General features: G+C 39.9%; 1 protein-coding gene across 4 annotated transcripts in view; it reads left to right on the top strand.

Moving 5' to 3' along the window:
* The window catches only part of SYTL4 (synaptotagmin like 4), an 89840-nt gene that overhangs the window by 7283 nt on the left and 55532 nt on the right, over positions 1-27025 (top strand). For 2 of the 4 annotated variants that reach the window (XM_029241435.1, XM_029241437.1), the window contains exon 1: positions 12687-12789. The exons of 1 other annotated variant lie outside the window; for it this stretch is intronic. The gene's annotated coding sequence lies outside the window, so the exon portion shown is untranslated. Of the gene's footprint in view, positions 1-12671; positions 12790-27025 lie in introns of those variants that run through there. One more of the 4 variants, XM_029241432.1, reaches the window with a different exon arrangement.

Below are 27025 nucleotides of genomic sequence, written 5' to 3'. Positions count from 1 at the left end.
TTAGGTCCCATTTGTTTATTTTTGTTTTTATTTCCATTTCTCTAGGAAGTGGGTCAAGGATGATCTTGCTGTGATTTATGTCATAGAGTGTTCTGCCTATGTTTTCCTCTAAGAGTTTGATAGTTTCTGGCCTTACATTTAGGTCTTTAATCCATTTTGAGCTTATTTTTGTGTATGGTGTTAGGGAGTGATCTAATCTCATACTTTTACATGTACCTGTCCAGTTTTCCCAGCACCATTTATTGAAGAGGCTGTCCTTTCTCCACTGTACATTCCTGCCACCTTTATCAAAGATAAGGTGTCCATATGTGTGTGGGTTTATCTCTGGGCTTTCTATCCTGTTCCATTGATCTATCTTTCTGTTTTTGTGCCAGTACCATACTGTCTTGATTACTGTAGCTTTGTAGTATAGTCTGAAGTCAGGGAGCCTGATTCCTCCAGCTCCTTTTTTCGTTCTCAAGATTGCTTTGGCTATTCGGGGTCTTTTGTGTTTCCATACAAATTGCGAAATTTTTTGTTCTAGTTCTGTGAAAAATGCCAGTGGTAGTTTGATAGGGATTGCATTGAATCTGTAGATTGCTTTGGGTAGTAGGGTCATTTTCAGAATGTTGATTCTTCCAATCCAAGAACATGGTATATCTCTCCATCTATTTGTATCATCTTTAATTTCTTTCATCAGTGTCTTATAATTTCCCGCATACAGGTCTTTTGTCTCCTTAGGTGGGTTTATTCCTAAATATTTTATTCTTTTTGTTGCAATGGTAAATGGGAGTGTTTTCTTAGTTTCACTTTCAGATCTTTCATCATTAGTGTATTAGAATACCAGAGATTTCTGTACATTAATTTTGTATTCTGCTACTTTACCAAATTCATTGATTAGTTCTAGTAGTTTTCTGGTAGCATCTTTAGGATTCTCTATGTATAGTATCATGTCATCTGCAAACAGTGACAGCTTTACTTCTTCTTTTCTGATTTGGATTCCTTTTATTTCTTTTTCTTCTCTGATTGCTGTGGCTAGAACTTCCAAAACTATGTTGAATAAGAGTGGTGAGAGTGGGCAACCTTGTCTTGTTCCTGATCTTAGAGGAAATGGTTTCAGTTTTTCACCATTGAGGGTGATGTTGGCTGTGGGTTTGACATGTATGGCCTTTATTATGTTGAGGAAAGTTCCCTCTATGCCTACTTTCTGCAGGGTTTTTATCATAAATGGGTGTTGAATTTCGTCGAAAGCTTTCTCTGCATCTAGTGAGATGATCATATAGTTTTTCTCCTTCAGTTTGTTATTATGGTGTATCACGTTGATTGATTTGCGTATGTTGAAGAATCCTTGCATTCCTGGAATAAACCCCACTTGATCATGGTGTATGAGCCTTTTAATGTGCTGTTGGATTCTGTTGGCTAGTATTTTGTTGAGGATTTTTGCATCTATGTTCATCAGTGATATTGGCCTGTAGTTTTCTTTCTTTGTGACATCCTTGTCTGGTTTTTGTGTCAGGGTGATGGTGGCCTCGTAGAATGAGTTTGGGAGTGTTCCTCCCTCTGCTATATTTTGGAAGAGTTTGAGAAGAGTAGGTGTTAGCTCTTCTCTAAATGTTTGATAGAATTCGCCTGTGAAGCCATCTGGTCCTGGGCTTTTGTTTGTTGGAAGATTTTTAATCACAGTTTCAATTTCAGTGATTGTGATTGGTCTGTTCATATTTTCTATTTATTCCTGGCTCAGTCTCGGCAGGTTGTGCATTTCTAAGAATTTGTCCATTTCTTCCAGGTTGTCCGTTTTATTGGCATAGAGTTGCTTGTAGTAATCTCTCATGATATTTTGTATTTCTGCAGTGTCAGTTGTTACTTCTCGTTTTTCATTTCTAATTCTATTGATTTGAGTCTTCTCCCTTTTTTTCTTGATGAGTCTGGCTAATGGTTTATCAATTTTGTTTATCTTCTCAAAGAACCAGCTTTTAGTTTTATTGATCTTTGCTATTGTTTCCTTCATTTCTTTTTCATTTATTTCTGATCTGATCTTTATGATTTCTTTCCTTCTGCTGACTTTGCGGTGTTTTGGTTCTTCTTTCTCTAACTGCCTTAGGTGCAAGGTTAGGTTGTTTATTTGAGATGTTTCCTGTTTCTCAAGGTAGGATTGTATTGCTATAAACTTCCCTCTTAGAACTGCTTTTGCTGCATCCCATAGGTTTTGGTCGTCATGTCTCCATTGTCATTTGTTTCTAGGTGTTTTTTGATTTCCTCTTTGATTCTTCAGTGATCACTTCGTTTTTAAGTAGTGTATTGTTTAGCCTCCATGTGTTTGTATTTTTTACAGATCTTTTCCTGTAATTGATATCTAGTCTCATAGCGTTGTGGTCAGAAAAGATACTGGATACGATTTCAATTTTCTTAAATATACCAAGGCTATATTTGTGACCCAAGATATGATCTATCCTGGAGAATATTCCATGAGCACTTGAGAATACAGTGTATTCTGTTGTTTTTGGATGGAATGTCCTATAAATATCAATTAAGTCCATCTTGTTTAATATATCATTTAAAGCTTGTGTTTCCTTATTTATTTTCATTTTGGATGATAGGTCCATTGGTGAAAGTGGGGTGTTAAAGTCCCCTACTATGAATGTGTTACTGTCGATTTCCCCTTTTTTGGCTGTTAGTACTTGCCTTATGTGTTGAGGTGCTCCTATGTTGGGTGCATAAATATTTACAATTGTTATATCTTCTTCTTGGATCGATCCCTTGATCATTATGTAGTGTCCTTCTTTGTGTTTTGTAATCGTCTTTACTTTAAAGTCTATTTTGTCTGATATGAGAATTGCTACTCCAGCTTTCCTCTGATTTCCATTTGCATGGAATATCTTTTTCCATCCCCTCACTTTCAGTCTGTATGTGTCTCTAGATCTGAAGTGGGTCTCTTGTAGACAGCATATATACAGGTCTTGTTTTTGTATCCGTTCAGCCAGTCTGTGTGTTTTGGCGGGAGCATTTAATCCATTTACATAAGGTAATTATCGACGTGTATGTTCCTATTCCCATTTTCTTAATTGTTTTGGGTTTGTTATTGTCGGTCTTTTCCTTATCTTGTGTTTCTTGCTTAGAGAAGTTCCTTTAGCATTTGTTGTAAACCTGGTTTGGTGGTGCTGCACTCTCTCAGCTTTTGCTTGTCTGTAAAGGTTTTAATTTCTCCATCATATCTGAATGGGATCCTTGCTGGGTAGAGTAATCTTGGTTGTAGGTTTTTCTCCTTCATCACTTTAAATATGTCCTGCCAGTCCCTTCTGGCTTGTAGAGTTTCTGCTGAAAGATCAGCTGTTAACTTTATGGGGATTCCCTTGTGTGTTATTTGTTGTTTTTCCCTTGCCACTTTTAATGTTTTCTTTGTATTTAATTTTTGATAGTTTGATTAATAGGTGTCTTGGCTTGTTTCTCCTTGGATTTATCCTGTATGGGACTCTCTGTGCTTCCTGGACTTGATTAACTATTTCCTTTCCCATATTAGGGAAGTTTTCAACTATAATCTCTTCAAATATTTTCTCAGTCCCTTTCTTTTTCTCTTCTTCTTCTGGGACCTCTATAATTCGAATGTTGGTGTGTTTAATGTTGTCCCAGAGGTCTCTGAGACTGTCCTCAGTTCTTTTCATTCCTTTTTCTTTATTCTGCTCTGCAGTAGTTATTTCCACTATTTTATCTTCCAAGTCACTTATCCGTTCTTCTGCCTCAGTTATTCTGCTATTGATCCCTTCTAGAGTATTTTTTATTGCATTTATTGTGTTGTTCATCGTTGCTTGTTTGCTCTTTAGTTCTTCTAGGTCCTTGTTAAATGTTTCTTGCATTTTCTGTATTCTATTTCCAAGATTTTGGATATCTTTACTATCATTATTCTGAATTCTTTTTCAGGTAGACTGCCTGTTTCCTCTTCATTTGTTAGGTCTGTTGGGTTTTTACCTTGCTCCTTCATCTGCTCTGTGTTTTTCTCTCTTTTCATTTTGCTTATCTTACTGTGTTTGGGTTCTCCTTTTCGCTGGCTGCAGGTTCGTAGTTCCCATTGTTTTTGGTGTCTGTCCCCAGTGTCTAAGGTTGGTTCAGTGGGTTGTGTAGGTTTCCTGGTGGAGGGGAGTAGTGCCTGTGTTCTGGTGGATGAGGCTGGATCTTGTCTTTCTGGTGGGCAGGTCCACGTCTGGTGGTGTGTTTTGGGGTGTTTGTGACCTTATTATGATTTTAGGTAGCCTCTCTGCTAATGGGTGGGGTTGTGTTCCTGTCTTGCTAGTTGTTTGGCATAGGGTGTGTGGCACTCTAGCTTGCTGGTCGTTGAGTGAAGCTGGGTGTTGGTGTTGAGATCGAGATCTCTGGCAGATTTTCACCGTTTCACAATACGTGGAGCTGGGAGGTGTCTTGTGGATCAGTGTCCTGTAGTTGGCTCTCCCACCTCAGAGGCACAGCCCTGACACCTTGCTGGAGTTCCAAGAGCCTTTTGGGAAGTCCGAGGTCTTCTGCCAGCGATCAGTCGGTGTTCTGTAGGAGCAGTTCCACGTGTAGATGTATTTCTAGTGTATCTGTGGGGAGGAAGGTGATCTCCACGTCTTACTCTTCCACCATCTTCTCCCTCCCCCGCTGCCTTTTCTTGTAATGTGCTTTTGTTTCTTCAGAGACTCCTTCACTTCCCATTCCCTCAGTGGACCTCCTCCCTGCACCATTCCTGATGGGAACAATGTACACTCTGACTGTCTTCCCCCCGTGGCTCTCGCCCATACAACTTTATTCTCATAGGATCCTCATTCTTCTGCTGGAGTTGCCAGATACATTCTGAGGAAACTACCTGGCCCACAGACAACATGGTCCCTAGGAAGTCTAGACCTTTTTCTTTGTCCTGCTGCTGTGGACAACTTTAATCAGCCTTCTGCCTTCAGGTTTCTTCAAGTAAAAGTCAAGGACAAGTTTCTATCTTATTCAGACACCACAGGACACATGTGAAGTTCTCCCATGAACTCTTCCTGCTTCAGTGTCTACACAGGCAGGCCTAAAAATTTCTGTAGTGCAGCAAGCCTTCTGCCTGGGATTAAGATACCAGTTTCCCCTCTTGAAAGGTTTAACGGAGACCTTTTTGCTTGGCTTGAGCAGGGGAACGATAGTGCCTTCTACTCCCATGAATTCTCTGCAAAAAATTCTCTTTCTCTTCCTCCAATTAATTTCTAGAATTCTCCTGTATGGAATGGAGGTGACTGGTGAATAATGATAATTAAATTACCAGTTTAGCTACCTCTTAGTAAGTCTTATTTGATGTGTTTATTTATTACTGAGAAGCAATATAAAGTACTAGTTAAGAACATGGATGCTGGAGCCATACTGTCTGGCTTCAAATCCCGACTTAACCATTTGACCTCTCTGTGCCTCAGTTTCTTTATTTGTAAAATTGGAGTAGTAATGATATCTACATCATAGGATTTTTGTGAGGACTAAATGTGTGTGTGTGTGTCTTAGATTAATATCTTAGAACAGTAATTAGAATAATAGTAAGTGCTATGTGTGTTTGCTACTGTGCTACTGTTTATTTTTCTTTAACTTAGAATGTAAGCTCCATGTGTGCAAGATCTTTTTTGTTTGTTTAGCGCTGCATTTCCAGCTCCTAAAAACAGTACATTTAACAGGCACTAGTAAATGTTAGTGCCCTCAGACTTCTCCTGAATAAATTAATGTGATGATTAAGTCTTAAATGTTAAGGTGTAGGCAGAGAAAGTGGGGTATGAGAAGAGTAAGAAAGACAGTGAGAGATAGGAGAACCAGGAAGCTATGATATTCCAGAAACCATAGGAGACTTAATAAGGAAGGAGCGGACAATAGCATCAAACATTGCTAGAGTGGCAAAGGAAAATAGAACACATATGGTCATTACATTTTGTAACAAGGCGCCCCTATCTTTTGCTTTCATATCCTGGTAAGTAATGGTTTTCCTTCCTTCAGAGATGCTTTTATTAGAATAAATGACCACTCAGAACAGGTCTTAAAAGTTATCAACCTCCCAAGAACAAACCAGTTCTGCACTTATTTATTTTGGCCATGACCACAAACGACCCATCCTCAATACAATTCAGTACATTTCCCCCTGACCTGGACTCTCCTCTTGAATCAAACAGCAAAACCAGCTGTTAACATCTGCATACAACTCCATGCCACTTCTTCTAACAATGTTCTTCTCCCTTCTCCGTTTCCCCAACCCATTCTCTCTTTTCAAGTGTATTAAGTAGTGAATATAAAGAACACTTACAATTCAATAATAAAAGACAACCCAATTTAGAAATGGACAAAGGGTTTGAATAGGCATTTCTTCAAAGAAGATATACTAATGGCTAGTAAGTACATGAAAAGGTGGTCAACATCATTAGTTATTAGGGAAGTGCAAATCAAAACTACAGTGAGATATCATTTCACACCCACTGGGACGTCTAATCAAAAAACCAATAATAATACTGTTACAAAGGATGTGGATAAATTGGAACCCTCATACATTGCTGGTGGGGATGTAAAATGGTACAGCCACTTTGAAAAGAAATCTGGCTATTCCTTGAAAGGTTAAACATAGTTACTATGACCCAGTAACTCCACTCCTAGGTATGTACACAAGAGGTTTGAAAACATATGTTCAAAAAAACCTCATACATGAATGTTTATATCAGCATTATTCATAAAAGCCAAAATGTTGAAATAACCCAAATATCCATCAACTGATGAATGGATAAGCAAAACCTGGCTTATCCATACAGTGGAATATTATTCAGCCATAAAAAGAATGAAAAATAATTTGAGTGACGTCACCAAAAATGATAGAGAACTCCAGGCCTCCTTGAATGGCTGTGACCAGCTACTGAATAAAGTCCAAATTCCTTAACATGACTTACAAGACCTCTGAAGTTCTAATTCCTACCCATCTGTTATGGGTTGAATTATATCCCTCCCAACATTCATATGTTGAAGTCCTAAGCCCCAGTACCTTAGAATGTGTTCTAATTTAGAAACTGGGTCATTGCAGATGTAATTAGTTAAGATGAGGTCATTAGGGTAGGCCCTAATGCAATATGACTACTGTCTTTATGAAAAGGGAAATTTTGGACACAGGGACACATAAACCAAGAGAATGCCACGTGAAGATGAAGGCAGGGATGAGGGTGATGCTTCTATAAGCCAAGAAACCCTTAAGATTGCCGACAGACCACCAGAGGCTGGGAAAGTGGAACTGCTTTTTTTTTTTTTCACAGTTCTCAGAAAGAACTAATCCTGCAGACACCTGATCTCAGATTTCTAGACTCTAGAACTGAGGCAATAAGTTTCTGTTGTTTAAGCCACTCACTTTGTGGTACTTTGTTACGGCAGCCCTAGAAAACTAATACGCCATCTTTCTAGCCTCATCTATGATCACTTCTCCCTTACATTTTCTGCTCCAGCCAACACCAATTCTCCTGTACTTCCTTTGCACAGACCTAGTGTTTCTCGTCTTTTTGTTTTTGCCTATGCTGTTCTTTTGCCTGAAATTCCCTTTTTGGTCTAGCTAATTCCTACTCATTTTTTTAAGTTTCAGAGAAGGTATTACTTTTTGAAGGGACCCTTCACTGACCACACCCTACCAGTCTGGTGTAAGTGGCCTTCCTAGGTGCTCCCACATATCCTGTGCATCTCCCCAGCTTTGCACTTTCCACATTGTATTATAATTTTATGTTTATGGTTTGTCTGCTTCCCTTCACCCTATGCAATAAACTGTGAACTCCTTGAGGAAAGGGTCACCAAAATCTCCATGCCTAGCACAGTATACTTTGCATGTAGTAGATGCTCAATATATATCTTTGAATAAAGGGACTTTTTCTCAATGTTTATTCCTCTTTCTTTCCATAGCACCTGCTAATGTGCTTCTCATGTAATGGGTACTCAGTACATCTTGACCTGTGGTCCTCAACTGAGGACGTTTTGCAATATATGGAGACGTTTTTGGTTATCACTACTGGCATCTAGTGGGTAGAGGCCAGAGATGCTACTAAATATCCTACAATGCACAGGACACCTCCCAGCAACAAAGCATTAGCTGGCCCAAAGCTCGATAGTGTGGAGGTGGAGAAACCCTGATCTTGCCTGGATAAGAGACTGAGTCTACTTTTTACAACCTATACTCACTAGTGCACCAAATTTGCTTTGTCAGGAAGCCTGCTTTTTCTTTGTTGTTGTTGTTTTTTACAAAAGTAAATTATTATCCAACCAGAAATAGAGGGAGTGTGCTAGAATCCTAAGAATTAAGACTTTGGCAATTTGAAAGTACCTGATCAATAGGAGAACACATGTATAAGATAGAATACTTTTATGCCTGGAATGCTCTCTAGCAGTGAAAATGAATGAATTAAAGCTAGAGGGGTAAATCTCCTAAGCATACTGTTGAGTGAGGACAGCAAATTGCAGAAGGTACATACAGAGTGATACTACTTATGTACAGTACTACATATTGTTTAGGGATAGACAAATATGCAAAAAATGTATAAAGATATACATGGAAACAATCAAGATGAAATCTGGGACAGTGAAAACCTTGGGATTGAGGTGTATACAGAGGGCTTTTATTGTATTGATAATGCCTTATTTCTTAAGCTGGGTAGTTGGCATATGCTTGTTATATTATTTTTATACATTGAAATATTTAATATGTTTTGGATATAAATTTTTTATTTATCAATTCATTTCTTTATTATAATTAAAATAAATTATAATTACATAAAATAAAATTAACCTTTTTTTGGTATAAAGTTCTATGAGATTTAGACATGGATACATTCTGATAATCACAACCAAAGACAGGATACAGAAAATCCCGATGTCACCCAAAATTTCTTCGTGCTGCCCTTTGTTTAATTTGCATTTCCCTAGTTACTAATGGCGTTGAGCTTCTTTTCCTGTCCTCATTTGCCATCATATATCTTTTTTGGTTAGGAGTCTGTTCAAATATTATATCTATTTTTTTAAAAAAATTGATTGTTTCATTATTGTTGCTTTTAATTTTTAAAAATTTTCAAAGTATGAGTTTTCTAATTTGTGGTTGGAAGATATGCTTTCTCATATGCTTTCTCTGTGACTTGTCTGTTACAGAGCAAAAGTTTTTAATGAAATGCAATTTATCAATCTTTTCATTTATAGATTGTGTTTTGTATACCATACCAAGAACACTTTGTCTGACTCAAGGTCATAAAGATTTTCTGCCATGTCTTTCTTCTCTAAAAAAATTATACATTTACATTTTACATTTATAGTTTACATTTACATTATGATTAATTTTGAGTTTAAGCTCTGTATACAGTGTGAGGTATAAGTACAGGTTCATTTTTTTCATATGAAAAAAAAATGTTTTCTTGTTCCAGCATCATTTTTAAAAGACTTTCTCCATTGAATTGTCTTTACTATCTGATAGAATGTCTTCCCTCATCCTTAAATGTATCGTCTATTCTTTACTGTTAATTATTCCAAATGTTATTTGGAATTACTCAGTTCTCATCTTAATCCTAGAAAATTTAGAGTTGTGACTGGAATTACATAAAAGTACATAGATTAACTGAGAGAATTTATATTCTTATGATAGAAATTTTTATTTATTTTTTAAATTAAATTTTAAAAAATTATTTTTTTCTTTTTTTGGCCACACTGCAAGGCATGCAGGATCTTGGTTCCCAGACCAGGGATTGAACCCGTGCCCCCTGCAGTGGACACTCAGAGTCCTAACCACTGGACTGCCAGGGATTTCCCTTCCTGTGATAGAAATTTTTATATAGGTTAGTCTTACATCACTCAAAATGTGATAGTTGAAATATTTAATACTTTTAAAAGAGAGTAATTGCTCAATACTGGGGCATCCTGTTATCCAAGGCTGAGGAAAATCTCCATCTTATTAGTTAGCACCAGCCAGAACTTCCTCAACATGGTAAAATGAAACAACTCATTGAATCTGTCATTCACTATGGGACAGGAGCTTACATACTCTACATAGGATAATCATAAATTCCTGTTGACATTGTTGCAGTGGGTTAGTGTCTGAGTTTGCTTGCATTGGACCCCTCACAATATTTGGCATAAGAACTAGAGCACAGTATCCTCGTGGCAAACAAGGAGAATCAAACAGAAATTGACAGCAGTTTGCAAAGCACAGAATCTGTATAAACAGGCTGCTGACTAACTTTGTTTTGGTTCATCGTTTATGTTTGTCTCTGTATTTGTAGCTGGTTCAGTGAGACTGTCTTACAGTAAAGGAGTCAGATCCTCACATTCTCCTTAATGAGGTGGACCTTGGAGAGTTAGAAATTGCACATGTAGAAAGAAGTAAAAACATAAAATAATATCTGGAAGTTTTGCTGAGGAATTAGGGGATTGGACTAAATATTTTCTGAAGTCCCTTCTGGCTGAGGGTGTTTCCAGCTCCACCAAGGACAACCTGCAAAGAAGGAGCAGAGAAGTGCTTGGTCTGAGTTCCCACAGGCCAGGTTAGGGAGGTGAACACATTCAAAGCCCAGAGCTGAGCAGAGGGGCCCTGAGGGCTGAGCTGGCAAAGCTAGACCGAACAAAAGGATTTTCTTTTTGAAGTGGCTTCTTCACACTTCAGGCTGTGGGCGGGGTACTGAAGGGCTAAAGTATGGAAGAAAACTGTGGGGAGAAGACGGGAGGCTGAATTTTACTGTTTTATCTGTTAGAATTAAAATGATTTTTTTCTCTCCCCTTTAAGATTTTTCCAAAAAATCTATATTATCAAAGCCATACTTGCTTATTATAAGAAAGTTGAAAAATACAAAAAAGTAGGAGGAAAATAAAAACTTCATTTAGTTTCACCACCTAGAGATAGTCACTGTTAATATTTTCCATATTTCTTTTTAGCCTTTTTTCCACGCATATCTACTCATATTCACTAATTGTTGTGATCATATTTTATATTAATGTATATTTCAATTAATACTAGAGCATAAGCATTTTCCTGTCATTATGATCTATGTGTAAATATCATTTTATTGTCTAGATAATATTCTATGACTATACTATAATTTATTTAACCATTGAACCATTAGGGTTTTTTTCCCTAGTATTTTATTATTCTAAGTAATACTGTGATTAACATAATTGTACAAAAAGTTTGTGTACTTTTCTGTTTCCTTAGGAAACATTCATTGGTTCATTATACAAATATTAGTGAGGACTTACTATATGCCAGGCACTATGCTAGGTGCAAAATTTTTGCCTTGGGTGGCATGTTGTCACCTACTGAGATAAGAAACAATGGAGGAGGAGCAAATTTAAGAGAAAATGTTTGACTGGATGTGTTGAGTTTGAGACGTCCAAGTGGAGTTGCCAAGAAAGCAGAGCTCAGTGAAGAGGTCTGGATAGAACTATAAAATTACAGTTGTGGCCATATAGATGGTGTAATTCATGCCAAGTGAGTGAAAGATCATTTAGGGAAAGAGTATATGTAGCCTAGTCCTGAGAATGTCTGGCTTTCAGAGGTTAGATAGCAGAAGTGGAATATGCAAAGGAGACTGAGGAGAGGGCAAAGGGATAGGAGGGAAAGCAAAAGAGTATGGCATCATAGATGCCACAGGAAGGTTTTCAAGGAGGAGGAAATGGTTAACAGCGTTAAATGTAGGGGAGAGGTCAAGGAAGATAAAAAGGGAAAAATGCCCTATTTATTTATTTAATATAGCTTTTTTGACACGGAGGTCATTGGTTGGGTATCTTGTTGAGCACAGTTTCAGTGGAGTGTTGGGGGAAGGAAGCCAAATTGCTGAGTAAGAAGTAAGGGAATAGAAATTGCCCATAAAGAGGAGCTGGAGAGGTACCTAGTGTGTAGGGAGGATTTTTTTTTTTTAAGATGGCAGAGACTTGAGCATGTTTAATTGCTTATGACAGATGAGAGGGACTTGAGCATGGTTAATGGCTGATGAGAAGAATGGAGAAAGAGAGAGAGGGAGGGAGGGAGAGGGGGGAGAGGAATCTGTAATTACTGGGTAAATATAAACATTTTAAAGTCTATTGATATATATTGCTCACATGCTTTCTAAAAGGGTTTTAAACCAACATACACTCCTACTAGCAATTATGAAAGAGCTTGTTTGAACACTTTGTCTTCATTAAGTGTTATAAAAACAAACAAACAAAACCTTTGCCAAAGAGTTGCATTATGGTTCTAATTTGCTCTTTGATTACTAGTGAGTTTAACCAGTTGTGTCCATGTGTGAATTTAGTCTATGTCCTTTCCCCAAAACGTTTCTATTTTAGACAGTTTTATTTGCTATAAAAAGTGGAAAGTCAAAGGAGCAGAATAGTATCATTATCTTCCCAAATTATACGGTCTAGAGCCTTCATCTTCTTAGAAGTACACAACAATTTGACAACTTTTGGCTCAGGCTGAGCGGAAGAGAATGATGATGTATCGTCTGAGAGAGTGACCACCAATGGAACCCAGGTCTAGTCTTAGACTGCTATCGACAGGCTTCAAGCACCCTTTGCTAACCGGGGCCGGCATCCCTCCAGTGCCTTAAGGCTTTGGCTCTCGGAGCTCCCCTTCGCTAGGCGCGGCCCCCTACCAAGGAGCCCGGAGCGCTGTGCGGCCCCTTTAAGAGTCCAGCTCCTCCCCCGCTCCAGGGAAAGTTGCAGCTTTTTCCGCCTCCCGGGAGGGTAAGAAGGGCCAGCCGCCAGAGTGGGGTTGCGGTCTTCCCGGACTCGGAGGCCCTCCCCTGAATCCGGTACTGGGACGTCTCGCCTTCTCGCGGCACCTGTTGCAGGTGACAGGTAGGTCCGTGGCCCGCGACCGCCCCTCCGCCCTCTGTCCGGGACGCCTCCTGGGCCCCCAGTACCTTTTCGCTGCCTAAGCGCCCCCACCCCCATCTCGGGGACCTGCGCGCTTCCCTACCCCCTTCCGCTCTCCTAGTCCCTAGCTGATCCCCTGTTCCCTCTCTCCGTCCGCCTGTGCGGACCGCACCCCCCACGCTTTGACTCCCGTCTGTTGGGGCGGTCCCTCCCCACCATTCTGCTTTCTCCCTGCCGCCCCTGACCATTTCCCCGGCCCATCCGTCGCCGCCACGGGCTGTGCTCCTCGGGGCTCTGCTTCCTTCAGAGTGGCCGACTTTTCCCGCCCTCCGGAGCCCGGGGCCCCTCCCGGGAGCTGGCCCTGGGGGCAGGGGTGGGGCCGAGGTCCTAGCGGGAACTGCACCCTCTGGGGCGTCGAGTCACCTTTTCGGGGGTGTCTCTAGCAGCGCCCGGCGGTCGCGCGGGGTCTGGGCCCCGCACTCTTTCCGGACCTCTGACCTCGCGGCGTCCGCTTCCCTGCCCTCGGTGGATCTGCCGCAGCTTAAAAGGCTGGAGGCCGATTGGCCCCGAGCCCTGCCTCAGTGGGCACCTTCTGCGCTTGGGCTGGGGACCCAGCTGTGTGCTCTGGAGCTGAGCCGCTTTATCTTGCCATCCTTCCAGCAGGCAGCGGGGGTACGCCTCTGGAGGAGGGTCCCACAGCCCTCAGAAGGGACACAGAACGCCTCCGTCTTCTGTGATGGTTTGTAAAGGGGCAGAAGAGATGTTCCTCCAGCCCTTAACTTTGAATAAAATGGTTGGGTTTTTTGGTGGTGAAATCATTTGGTGAGAATTTTGGTGACTCGAACAGGTGATGTTTCTCATCAACCAAAGTTTTCTTCCCCAGGTAGCCTGCCAGCTTCTTCAGGACCAGAGGACCTAGCATTCCAGAATACTGCTTTAGGCAGGGTTGATCCTAGGCCTTGTACATTTGTGCCAGAAATTAGTCTTCAGTACATCTTGTACCTTCTATTTTTAACTGGCTGCTTTTCTGCTTTCAGCTCCCCATCCCCACCCCTCATAAATCCATTAATATTAAGGTGTTAATGACCTTATGTGTTTACCCACTGGTCTGTGGAGAGAACAATGTTTAATGCAAAGAGTTGAGGCCCTAGTGAAGTTTTCTGCTGTAGTTGTAGCTGTTGCTGTTTTTTTTTTTTTTTTTAAAGCACCTGCTGGAAATCCTAGTAGAAAAAGACCACCAACTTGGCTTGTGAGACTTTTCCTAGCAGGGGATGAACATTTCTGGTAGCACAATTTCAGGTGCCTCTCACTAGGCTAGAGCAGTGAAATGAAATTTGGAGGCCTGTTCAGGGATAATTGGTCTGTGAGTGTATGTGGCATTCTGATTTTTTTTTTAAAAAAACATTGTTTATTATTATTTTTAATTAATTTTTATTGGAGTATAGTTGCTTTACAATGTTGTATTAGCTTCTACTGCACAGCAACATGAATCAGCCGTACATATACATATATCCCCTCCCTTTTGGATTTCCCTTCCATTTAGGACCCCACAGTGCATTAAGTAGAGTTCCCTGTGCTATACAGTAGGTTCCCATCAGTTGTCTATTTTATACATGGTATCAATAGTGTATATATGTCAATCCCGATGTCCCAATTCCTCCCTGTGGCATTCTGGTTGATACTCTCTGAGCTTTTCCCCTTAAAGGCTGCTACTAATCATGGTTGTTAGAATTCATTGAGCCAGGGACTTTGATAAATTCTTTACATAATTATCTCACATAATCCTAATGATAAGTGTATGTGCTAGGCACTACAGTTATAAGCATGCTATGATGAAAGGGAGACTCTGAAAGTTTAAGTGCTTTGTCTCAAATCACCCAACTGATGAGGGGCAGAGCTGGGCCATCTGACTGCCGAACTGTGTTCTTATCCCCTATCACACCACCTCTGCTGTCTTGGATGTTAGGAACACTAAATAGCTCACAGGTGAGGACTAAGTGATTAAAAATTTCCCTTCCAAGCTGAAGCCTAAGTTTTGGTCCTTGACTCCACCTCAGAGGCACTGCAGAGACTTTGGACCACTTACCTCACTGATGTCTTACCCACTTCACTTCCAACGTGAGGCTGGTTGCCACGTTGCCACTATAAGTACACACCCCTGGGTGTACCTAGTTGAATGAAACCTTCGGGGATCTCAACTCAGAAGGAATTGTCTTGAACTTAGAGAGGGTGACCCTGGATTCTAGGGATGTGCGCCTGACTCAACTTTTTCTTTTCCTGCTGGCTAGGGGAGAAATGAGGGTGTGGAAAGTGATAAGGATTTCCCAACAGCCAGGCCAGAGAGCCTGAGGGTGAGTGTGTGCTTGTTTTATCATGGGATGGATGGAGTACCTTAAGGAGGGACAGTCCACAAGAAAATGTCCTTTCTGATTCCATCTCTGGGTCTTTGCTCAAGTTACTCCTTTTTTTTTCCCCCTGAAGAGAGACTTTCCCACCCATGACCACTCTCCTGCCATTAATTCATATTCATCTCAAGATTTAGCTCTAAAGTCACCTTCTTTGGGACAGCCTTACTGAACACACAGTTCCTTCCCCTAAGCAGAATTACCAGTTATTCTGTGTCCTAAAGCACTTTGTTTACACCTCAGGAAAATTCCTTAACACCTCTCTCAGTTGGTTTTCCATCTGAAAGGTACCTCTCTGAGTACAAGGTCTACATCTTAGAGCTCCCTTTGTCTTGAGCACAAGAGATTAACAAATATTTGTGCTAGGAACTAGGAATACCATGCCTTCAAGGGCCTGAGATCAGGTGATGGTGGGATTGAAGTACAGAAGACACCTTTTTGAGGCACTTGAAATCCGACAGCTCGGAGTTTGTATTTAAATGTCACCTTAGTGAGGCCGTTCTTAACCACCCTATTTAAGCTTATAACCCCTTCCCTGAACTTTCTATATGCCCCTTCCCTACCTTATTACTCTAATGTAATATATTATGTATTTTATTCATTTTTCTTTCTTATTGTCTGTTCCTCTCCCCCCTCCATAATGGAAGTTCCATGTGGGCAGGGATTGCCATCTGTTTTATTCACCAGTGGACCCCAGCATCCATAACAGAACCTGGCACATCCTAGGTGCTTGCTAATATTTGTTAATTGAATTAATGAATGACATTACCATGCTAGGAAATGGCACTCTTTTGTGTTCTCCTGGACCTGAAACTAAGTGTCCCCAGTCTGCCCCAGGCCCAGTTATCACACAGCTTTGCTTTGAGAGTGCATGCCTGATGGCAACTTTGACCTAGTTGGAAGTACTTCCTCTCTTTTTAAGGCATGAGTCTCTGGATGGAAACTTCTAAAGTTTAAAGTGGAAATGTGAAGATGCTGTACTTCTTGTGGGTAGGAAGGGGGGTTGCACTTAGAAGAGGGAGTATGGCTTGTCAGATGTCTTGAGGCGTTTGTTCAGTGAGCTCATAAGAAGCTGGAGAAAGTTCTTGTGTGATAGGGAAGTGAACAGCCCAAACGAATAAAAGATGCCAACCAGATTAAGCTTCTGGCCTCAAGTCACTCAGCCTTTTAGGCATGAGGTAGTTATGAGATTATGAACTTTATGGAAAAGCCATTGCTGATTAGTATTGGTGTAGTACTTGACGAGTTTTATACTAGGAGAATTATACAATGTGAGGAAACCACTGTGTAACAGAAAAGAAAAAAACAGTACTGTTCTATTTAAATGCTTTGAAGTATTCAGAAAGAAAAATAAGGCTAGAATCTTTTAAAAGACAGGCTTGGAAGGAGTTGGACCCTTGATACAGTGGTAAATATGTGATTTTCCACAATTTGATGTATGGTAGCTTCTCTGAAACTGAAGTTTGTACAAAAAACTTCTACCCAGCCTCCTCTTCTACTCAGTTTATCTCCCCAACCTCTCAGCAGTGGAGTGACCCAGAGCTCAGTCCATTGACTTTTCTCTATCCAGAATCTTTCCAGATGCATTCATCCAGCCACATGGCTTTATTTTCTTTTTTAATTCTTTTAACATCTTTATTGGAGTATAATTGCTTTACAATGGTGCGTTAGTTGCTGCTTTATAACAAAGTGAATCAGCTATACATATACATATATCCCCATATCTCCGCCCTCTTGCGTCTCCCTCCCACCCTCCCTATCCCAACCCTCCAGGTGTTCACAAAGCACCAGCTGATCTCCCTGTGCTATGAGGCTGCTTCCCACTAGCTATTTTACATTTGGTAGTATTTATAAGTACATGCCACTCTCTCACTTCATCCCAGCTTACCCTTTCCCCTCCCCGTGTCCTCAAGTCCATTCTCTACATCTGTGTCTTTATACCTGTCCTGCCCCTAGGTTCTTCAGAACCTTTTTTTTTTTAAGATTCCATATATATGTGTTAGCATATGGTATTTGTTTTTCTCTTTCTGACTTACTTCACTCTGTATGACAGACTCTAGGTCCATCCACCTCACTACAAATAACTCAATTGCCTTTCTTTTTATGGCGGAGTAATATTCCATTGTATATATGTGCCACATCTTCTTTATCTATTCATCTGTCGATGGACCCTTAGGTTGCTTTCATGTCCTGGCTATTGTAAGTAGAGCTGCAATGAACATTTTGGTACATGACTCTTTTTGAATTATGGTTTTCTCAGGGTATATGCCCAGTAGTGGGATTGCTGGGTCATATGGTAGTTCTATTTGTAGTTTTTTAAGGAACCTCCATACTGTTCTCCATAATGGCTGTATCAATTTACATTCCCACCAACAGTGCAAGAGGGTTCCCTTTTCTCCACACCCTCTCCAGCATTTATTGTTTCTAGATTTTTTGATGATGGCCATTCTGACTGGTGTGAGGTGATACCTCATTGTAGTTTTGATTTGCATTTCTCTAATGATTAGTGATGTTGAACATTCTTTCATGTGTTTGTTGGCAATCTGTATATCTTCTTTGGAGAAATGTCTATTTAGGTCTTCTGCCCATTTTTGGATTGGGTTATTTGTTTTATTGATACTGAGTTGCATAAGCTGCTTGTAAATTTTGGAGGTTAATCCTTTGTCAGTTGCTTCATTTGCAAATATCTTCTCCCATTCTGAGGGTTGTCTTTTCATCTTATTTATGGTTTCCTTTCCTGTGCAAAAGCTTTTAAGTTTCATTAGGTCCAAATTTGTTTATTTTTATTTCCATTTCTCTAGGAGGTGGGTCAAAAAGGATCTTGCTGTGATTTATGTCATAGAGTGTTCTGCCTATGTTTTCCTTTAAGAGTTTTATAGTGTCTTAGCCCCATGGCTTTAAATGCCATCTGTCTGTACACTCATCATTCCCAAATTTATGTCTCTGTCCCAAGCCTTTCTTCTAAGCTACAGCCTTATATATCCGATGGCCTATTCAACATTCCTACTTGGATATCAAATAGACATCTCAAACATAACTTGGCCAAAACAGGACTCTTTCTTTTTTTTTAATTGAAGTATAGTTGATTTACAATGTTGTATTTATTTCTGCTGTATAGCAAAGTGATTCAATTATATATACATGTGTATATATGTGTGTGTGTGCATGTATATTTATATATGTATATATATTTATATATACATATACACATACATACATACATACATACACATATATATACACACACACATATTTTTTGCCACACCATGGGGCTTGCAGGATCTTCGTTCCCCGACCAGGGATTGAACCCATGCTCTCAGCAGTGAAAGTGTAGAGTCCTAACCACTGGACCACCAGGGAATTCCATATACATTCTTTTTTTTAATATTCTTTTCCATCATGATTTATCATAGGATAATTGGATATAGTTCTCTGTGCTATATAGTAGGACCTTGTTGTTTAGCCATCCTTTATTTACTACTTTGCATCTGCTAATCCCAAACTCCTAATCCATCCCTTCCCCAACTGCCTCCCCCTTGGCAACCAGTAGTCTGTTCTCTATGTCCACGATTTTGTTTCCAAAACAGGACTCTTGAGTCCTCTCAAATCCCTAGCCCCTTCCCTCAGCCTCCCCAATCTCAGTAAAATGGCACCATCATCTATTCAGTTGCTCAAACCAAGAACCTAGGGTCACCCTTGATTCCTGTCTTTCTCTCACCCCCCCCACACCCAATTCATCAGTAAGTCCTGTTGACCTGAACTTCCAACCATGTCATTATATTCTTTATTTTAATTTTTTTTAAAAAATTATTTTATTTATTTTTAGCTGCATTGGGTCTTCGTTGCTGCTTGCGGGCTTTCTCTAGTTGTGGCAAGAGGGGGCTACTCTTTGTTGTGGTGTGTGGGCTTCTCATTGTGGTGGCTTGTTGCGGAACACGGGCTCTCGGCGTGCGGGCTTCAGTAATTGCGGCACGTGGCCTCTGTAGTGGCTCATGGGCTCTAGAGCACAGGCTCAGTAGTTGTGGCGCATGGGCTCAGTTGCCCCACGGCATGTGGGATCTTCCCAAACCAGGGCTTGAACCCATGTCCCCTGCATTGGCAGGAGGATTCTTAACCACTGCACCACAAGGGAAGCCCCATGTCATTATATTCTGTCACGTCTCCATTTCCTCTGTCACCCTAGTCCAAGCCACGACATGCTGCAATAAGCATCTTTGCACAGTACTCAATGATGTATGTAGATCTAGATAGACACACAGAAATATTTCTGTGGGATAGCTTTCTAGTAGAAGAATTGTTGGGTCAAAGGATATGCACATTTAAAAAATGTGAATAGGCATCACAAAAGTGTCATCCAAGAGGATTTACAATCTCACCATTGAGAGTGCTTTTCCTCATGCCCTTGAATGGACAGTCTTTAATTTTTGCCAATCTGATAGGTGAAAAATAGTATCTAACTGATTTAACTTTCATTTATCTGGTCACTAGTAAGGCTGAGTATCTTCATGTGTGTTAGCTATTTGTATTTTTCCTGAGACTTGCTCCTTAATATCCTTTGCACATTTTTCTTTTGGGTTATATATTTCATTTGTTTATAAGAACACTATTATTAGGGATATTTAACCATTGCCTATTATACAGTGCAATTTTTTTTTCTCTTTAGTCTGCCGTATGTCGTAACTTTGTTCGTGATGTGTACCCCTCTCATAATCAGATAAAACATACTATAAAACATTTTAAAAACATGCTCATTAGATTTGGCAGTTAGGATCTCAGTGATGACATCAGTGCGGTAGGAGGAGAGAGGCAGATTGTAGAGGTTTGGGGAGAGAGCACTTAGAGGGACTGATAAGGAATACAGTATACATTTGGAAGAGGCTTGGCTATGATAGGAAGGACAGTGTTTCCTATAGACAGTGGGGCACAGGGGAGAAGAAAATGTTAATTTCGTTCCCTTTTAAATATAGGAGAGAGATGAGCCCATTTATGTGTAGATGGCACAGAGCCTGATCCATGCAAGGTCGCTGAGGAAGCAGGAGGGTGGGGACTTCAGAGTGAAAGAGGTGAAAAGACGGGTTTAGAGAAAGGGAGGTAGCTCTTCCATTGAGACAGGAGGGAAAGAGGGCAGGATTGGTGAAGCTGTGGAGGAGGAAGAGCTATGGAAGGACAGGATTTTGCGGGAGGTTCCAACTGATGAGAGCATTGAAGGGTTGGAACAGCATTTGAGAGGGATGAATAGAGGAGCTCTTTAGAGGCAAACCATCCAGATTGCCACATCATAGTGAGCCTAGAAAGGCTTGGATAACTTGAGTTTGTCTCTCACCAAGTCACAGAACCCTGTATCCATTCTCTCCAACAGCACTCATCAGCCCAGGTGTAGAGACAGAGTGGAGTCAGTCTAGTTTGGGGGATTTTTCTGGGTGCTGTGACAGACATATAAGAGGGTAGGAGACTGGACAGTGCTGCCAGAATAGTTGAAATGACAGACCACTGTGGCTTTCATATCTGTGTCTATCTAAACCTACCTTGAACTTGAGTAATTCGTAAGAGATGGAAAATTTCCATGACCTCTACACTGTTTCTTGTTTGTATTTCTGTCAACTCAGGCATCAGAATAGCTTTAGTATCAGTGTCTTTAAACTATTGTTTGTAATTTCTCAGAAAGTATGGGTTGATTTACTGAGAGCCAACAATGTGCCAGTTTCTAGGCTAGGTGCTTGAGATATAGTGGAGAAGAAGGTAGACGATGGCCTTTTTTTTGGTAGAACTTATTTCAGCAGGGGAGGTATGTGTTAAAAAAAAGAACATAATATATAATCAGTGATTTAATCGCAATTGTGAGAAGTTGAAGTTCGGCTTTTTAGAAATCAAATTTAAATTTATTTATTTATTTTAATTTTTATTGGAATATAGTTGATTTAAAATGTTGTGTTAGTTTCTACTGTACAGCAAATTTAATCAGTTATACATATACAAATATCCGCTCTTTTTAAGGTTCTTTTCCCATATAGGTTATTACAGAATATTGAGTAGAGTTCCTTGTGCTCTACAGTAGGTCCTTATTAGTTCAAAACTGATTTGCATTTGCCAACAAAGTATGTGAGTACTTCTTACATCTTCCCTTTTAAAATTAAATATTGTCTTTAAAATTTTGCTTAATTGATAGGCAAAGATAAAAATAATCTTTATTACCAGTAAGAGTGAAACTTTTTCTTTTTTACATCTATTGGCCATTTGATCTTCCTCCTTCAAGAATTATCTGTTCATGCTCTTGGTTTATTGGACACTTACCTCTTCTTATTTTTTACCTCTTCTTTTTATTTTTCCATGTTTGAAACCATTAACCACCTTTCTCTCCTCCCTTATCTCTGGAACACTAAAATATATCTTACACAGTCTCTCTGGCCATTCCCTTTTGATCTCCTTTGAACTTCTTTCTTACCTACTTTGGAAATGTTGGTGTGCTTAGGAATCTGACTACATTTTTATTACTTGACCCAATAAAAGATAACATATAAGTCTTCCATTCTCTTCTCTGCATCCCATTCACCAGGGGTAACAATATTAAATTTGTATCCCCTTTCAGACATTTTCCATGCCCATATGAAATATTTCCTTTCTTCCTTCCATCCATCTATTCATCCATCCATCCATCCTGTCTGCAATTATATGTTACAAAATACAAATGGAATTATAGTATATATGTTTTACAGTGTATTTTTTACTTAATATTTTTGGCATGCTTTCAATGTCAATATATATATAACTACCTCTTTTTTTTTTTTTTGGCTGTGCCCCCCGGCATGCAGGATCTTAGTTCCCCAACCAGGGATCAAACCTGTGCCTGCTGCAGTGCTGCAGTGTAAGCTTGGGGTCTTAATCACTGGACTGCCAGGGAAGTCTTCTACCTCTTTCTTTTTAACAGTGACATAGTATTCCATTTTATGTATGTACCATAGTTTATTTAATCAGTTTCTTATTGATGCTTAAATTGTATAATTTTTTTTGCTGGTTTAAACATTGAGCATCCTTATGATATATGTTTGTGCATCTACTTGAATATCAATAGGAGAAGTTTTTCAAAATGGAATGGCTCCATTGAAAAATGGTCAGTGTTGCTAAAGATTCAGAGAGGTCTACGACAATAAAAACTGACTACTGTCCATTGGATTTAGGAGGTTCTTGTTGACCTTAGAGCAATTTCAGGGGAGTGGAGGGAGGAATTCTGGACTTTGGTGGGCTGAGAAATGTTTGGGGATATGAGGAAGTGGAGGCAGTGGATATGGACAATTCCTTAGAGAAATTTGGCTCTGAAGAGCAAGGAAAGGGTGGTAGTAGGGGAAGGGTTGAGATCCAGAGAAATTTTTTCTTTTCTTCTTCTTTTTTTTTTAAATTTAGGAGGACTTAGATGTCTTTAAAGGCTGATGGGAAGGAAGAGGTAATTGATAGAGCAAAGTCCTTACCAAGTAAAGTCCTCATGCCAGATGGGAGAGGATCCAGAATGAAATGGAGAGATTACCCTTAAACAAGAGGAAGGACATTACAGTTGGGAAGAACAAAAAGTGAACAGATACAGATGAAAATAGGTTTATAGATTTGGTGGCAGGAACTTGTCTGAGAGTGTTTATATTTCCCTATGATGGAAGAGGAAAGGTCATCCTCTTAGAGCAGGGGTTGAAGTGGAGCAGGGTTTGGGTTGGAGTATTGAGGTGCTTGAGGAAGGTTTGAAATACTGTGGTGAGCAGGAGAGCAAGCTAGGACTAGGGAAGCATAGCTGGAGTGTCAGGCAGTGTTGAAGTGAGCTTGGCAACCAAGAACTCATATTGATCATAATCTACCAGATTGTGATTATTTTCTTCAGTAGATATCAGTAGTCCCAGTGCAGGCATAACGCACAACAGTTGGGCTCTCCTAGGGTTACGTTTTTGTTAGATATTTGCAATGAAAATGGGTTATTGAGGATATTGACAAGAGTGCAGTTGAAACAATAGAATCCAAACTGTCTAGGAAAGGAAGTGAAGACAGGAAGGAGCTGACAGGGTGGGAGTGAAAGGTCTGTGGAGGACTACTTCCCTGCCATGAGGTCTGAGAACTGGTGTAGGGCTGGGGGAGGTCATTGAGTGAACAGGCCAGAAGGACAGGGGATTGTAGTTAAGAGTGGGATATTTGAATTAATGATATCAAATGTGGAGAAGTCCTGGGTGATAAGTTCTTGGGTGTGGCTGAATATGATATATAGTTGTTTTTTTTTTTTTTTTTGCGGTACGTGGGCCTCTCACTGCTGTGGCCTCTCCCGTTGCAGAGCACAGTCTCCGGACGCACAGGCTCAGCAGCCATAGCTCACGGGCCCAGCCGCTCCGCGGCATGTGGGATCTTCCCAGACCGGGGCACGAACCCACGTCCCCTGCATCGGCAGGCGGACTCTCAACCACTGTGCCACCAGGGAAGCCCGATATATAGTATTTTTGATGCCAGCTCATTCATTCAACAAATATTTATTGTGTGCATATTATGTGCCAGACAGCACTCTTGGCACTGAAGGGTACAGAAGTGAACAAAACAAAGTCCCTTCTCTCAAACAATTTATTGTCTAGTGGGGGAGATTATTAATTTTTATAAAATAAAAGGGCATCCTCATTGATATGCTGATTACTGAATGTGTAATACTAAGGTCACATGTTTATGCATGTGGGGCTAGGAAAGTCCATCTAGACATTTTGAGTGCCTTGATTTATTGTAAGTTATATTAACTGAATTACGAAAATTCATATATCTTCCCCGCTTAGAACTTTTAAAGGTACTTTTATATGCTATGTCAGAATTGAAGACAAAACAAATATATAATACATGCAATTTGAACATTTTAGCAGTTTTAAATTTTTTATAATACTTCAGTATTTTTTTTAATATTAGGACATTGCTTCTAGCTATAGACCAGATGTTGATAATACATGTACTAACCTTGTTCTAGGGATTTGATGTAATGTGTCAAGTAATTATGGTTAAGCAGCTTAGGAGGGAAAGAGAGCTTGTATGTTAACACTTTATTTTATATTCTCCAATTTTTACCTACTCTTTTGTGTACATATACTCATGTATACATTTATTAATGTTTTATTTGAAAGAAATTAGCATTTATTTTATGTCTTACAGGCCTTAAATAACACCTTAAAATTATCTGCCATATATATAGTTCAATTTAAGTTCAACTACAGGTTATTTCACTGTGTTTAAGGTTTCTGTGGCCATAGCTAGATCACAGCATCCCTAAAATTAAAAAAGAAACCAAATGCATGAAATCACAGTTATGTGTGAACATGGGCTGGATTAGTCATGAACCATCGTGATTTCTTATTTAAGGGGACTGTGTGAGTGATTTTTAGGTGATGTGGCCTACAAGAAAGAATTAGATGCTAGCTAGAGTTCAGTTTAGAAATCCCCACCATCTGTGACCCAGGCAGGAGAAGAGGGTCTTCCCTGGGGGGATGCTGGTTTATCAAAGCTTGTTGACTAAGGAAAGATAATGGAGTTTCACAGGGTGATGAGGCTTATTGAAAAATGGCAATGTGTTGGCTATCACCAGACTTATAAATAAAGTGTTTTATGCATATAAACCTGGATTTTAAAGCATTCTGTTCTTTTAGTTGTGGATTTTTTATCTTTTTAAAAAAGCTTTTGGGCTGTTAAGGAAACTGACTTGGGCAGAGGAGGGGATGAACAGGCCATCCTTCTCCCCATTAACCTCATGGGGTTCTAGTGAGCCTGTCTGGCTCCTGTGAGAGGAAGCTTCTAAGAAGTGTACATCTTGCAAGCTGGAAAGCCAAATGGGCTTTGTCTTAATAAATGCATTTCTCCTGTTGCTGAGGGGAGTGTTTAGACACATGGTCTTGTTTTCTACTTACTTCTATGTACCACGTTTATGGAGATCTGCCTTCTAGGATCGGTGGTAGGTTTAAGACGCCTGGAATTGCTGAGGAGCAGGAAAAGTGTGAAATCATGAAAATAAGACCACATTTCCATGTATCAAAATAACCACTCTGCAGGAGAAATATATATAAGACGTCCCACTTCCCTCTGGCACTTACTTTAGAGAAGTATTAATATATATTATTTTAAGTGGGAATTTCTTCAAACTGTTTATGAACAGAATTTGGTGGTATTGAAAGGTAACCATGTGGATTCAATCTGGAGGAAATTTTCCCCACCTGTGTTTCTAAGAGCTAACAAAAGAGATTATATTTTAGTTACTCCCCCCGTATATACTCCTACCATCATTTAGAAGGGGTGTCCTGGATGAGGAGAATGGGTCCTTTCCCATGTGTAGAGTTGCTCTGAGCCTGGTGCACGTTATTGTGTGGGGAGGTCAGGGGTGAGAAGGTAAGGTAAGGTAAGCTGGACCACTGGCCTTTCAAACATTCATCTGACATTAGCTGAGGACTTTTAAAAAACTGTACCTCCAGCTTCTGTGGGAAGGATGTCCCCTTTTCCAAATATTACCATGTACAAGCAGTGTTTTCAGAATATGAAGAGACCCTATAGCATAAAGAGCTCAGACTCTGAAATCAGACTGCCTGGGCTCAAAAACCAGACTGTTCCTTATAGGGCATATGACCTTGGGCAAGTTATTTGCTCGATGGGTGTCTCACTTTCCTCATTTGCAAAGAATTATAATAATAGTACCTACCTCATAATATGATTGTGAGACTAAATGACTCCGTGTATGTAAAGTGCTTAGAAAAGTGCTTGGTACATAGTAAACATTATAGAAGTGTTAGCTGCTTTCTTCTTCCTTTCTTCTTCTTCTTCATCTTCATCTTCATCAGTTGGTAGATATATTAAAAGGAGGTAAAACTGCAAAATGCCTCAGTACATGCAAACTCCACATTTACAGAACCTATTTTGGAAAGGACTGTGGGGGGCAAGAGAACCTTACTGTAAACCCAAGATCAGAATCTTGTAAAATTGAGAGCTATTATACATTTCTCATTGTTAGGGGAAAATGAAAAACACCTTGGCTACCATAACGCTTTTGAGAAAGGACCCCAGTGCGGGCAGGCCTGGGTATGTTGTCTGAGTTGTAGATTTGCTCCATGGGTGGGCTTGCGGGGGCCTGGACCCCAGCCGACCACTGGGAAGCCTCAGTTGCCCTTTTGTTTTGTAGCCTTGATTCTCACACCTCTATTTTGTCTCCACTCTTGCTTTTCTTCTTTTTGATCCTAGTTTTTAAATTTATGCTATTTTGTTATGTTTTATGCATCTCTGTGAGTCACTTTAAACTCTGTCTGGAACAGTGTATAAATAAATATCTTTTAAACTGATCATATCTAATTACTAATATTTGCTTAATATTTACGCTTGTCAGCTACCTCCCTGCAGAGAGGTGACTTTCCATCTGGGCAAGAATACTGATTCGATTTCTCAAATTTCATAGTAAGATGTCAAAACTGCAATTTGCTCATATATTTTCTAAAGCATATGGTTAATTATAATAAAATTAAACAGCTACCAAAATTGATTGCTTATTCTAGACCAGGCACTATGCTATGCCCTTTAATCATGACATATATTTGAATCCTCACAGCCTTAAGCAAGAGCTGTTATTATTAATCACCGTTTTTACAGATTGGGAAACTGAGACTCAGGGAGGTTGAGTAACTGGCCCAAGGTCACACAGCTAAAAAGTAGTGAAGCTGTGCTTGGAACCTGGCTCCAGACCCAGTGCTTGTAGGTACTTTTCTATGCCATACTGCTCTTAATTAGAAATGTAGCACATCATTGGAACTTCCCTGGTGGCACAGTGGTTAAGAATCCGC

Source organism: Monodon monoceros, unplaced genomic scaffold (assembly GCF_005190385.1).
Source record: "Monodon monoceros isolate NGI ecotype Baffin Bay Population unplaced genomic scaffold, NGI_Narwhal_1 Super_Scaffold_22, whole genome shotgun sequence".
NCBI lineage: Eukaryota > Metazoa > Chordata > Mammalia > Artiodactyla > Monodontidae > Monodon > Monodon monoceros.
This window is presented reverse-complemented; position numbering and strand designations above follow the sequence as displayed.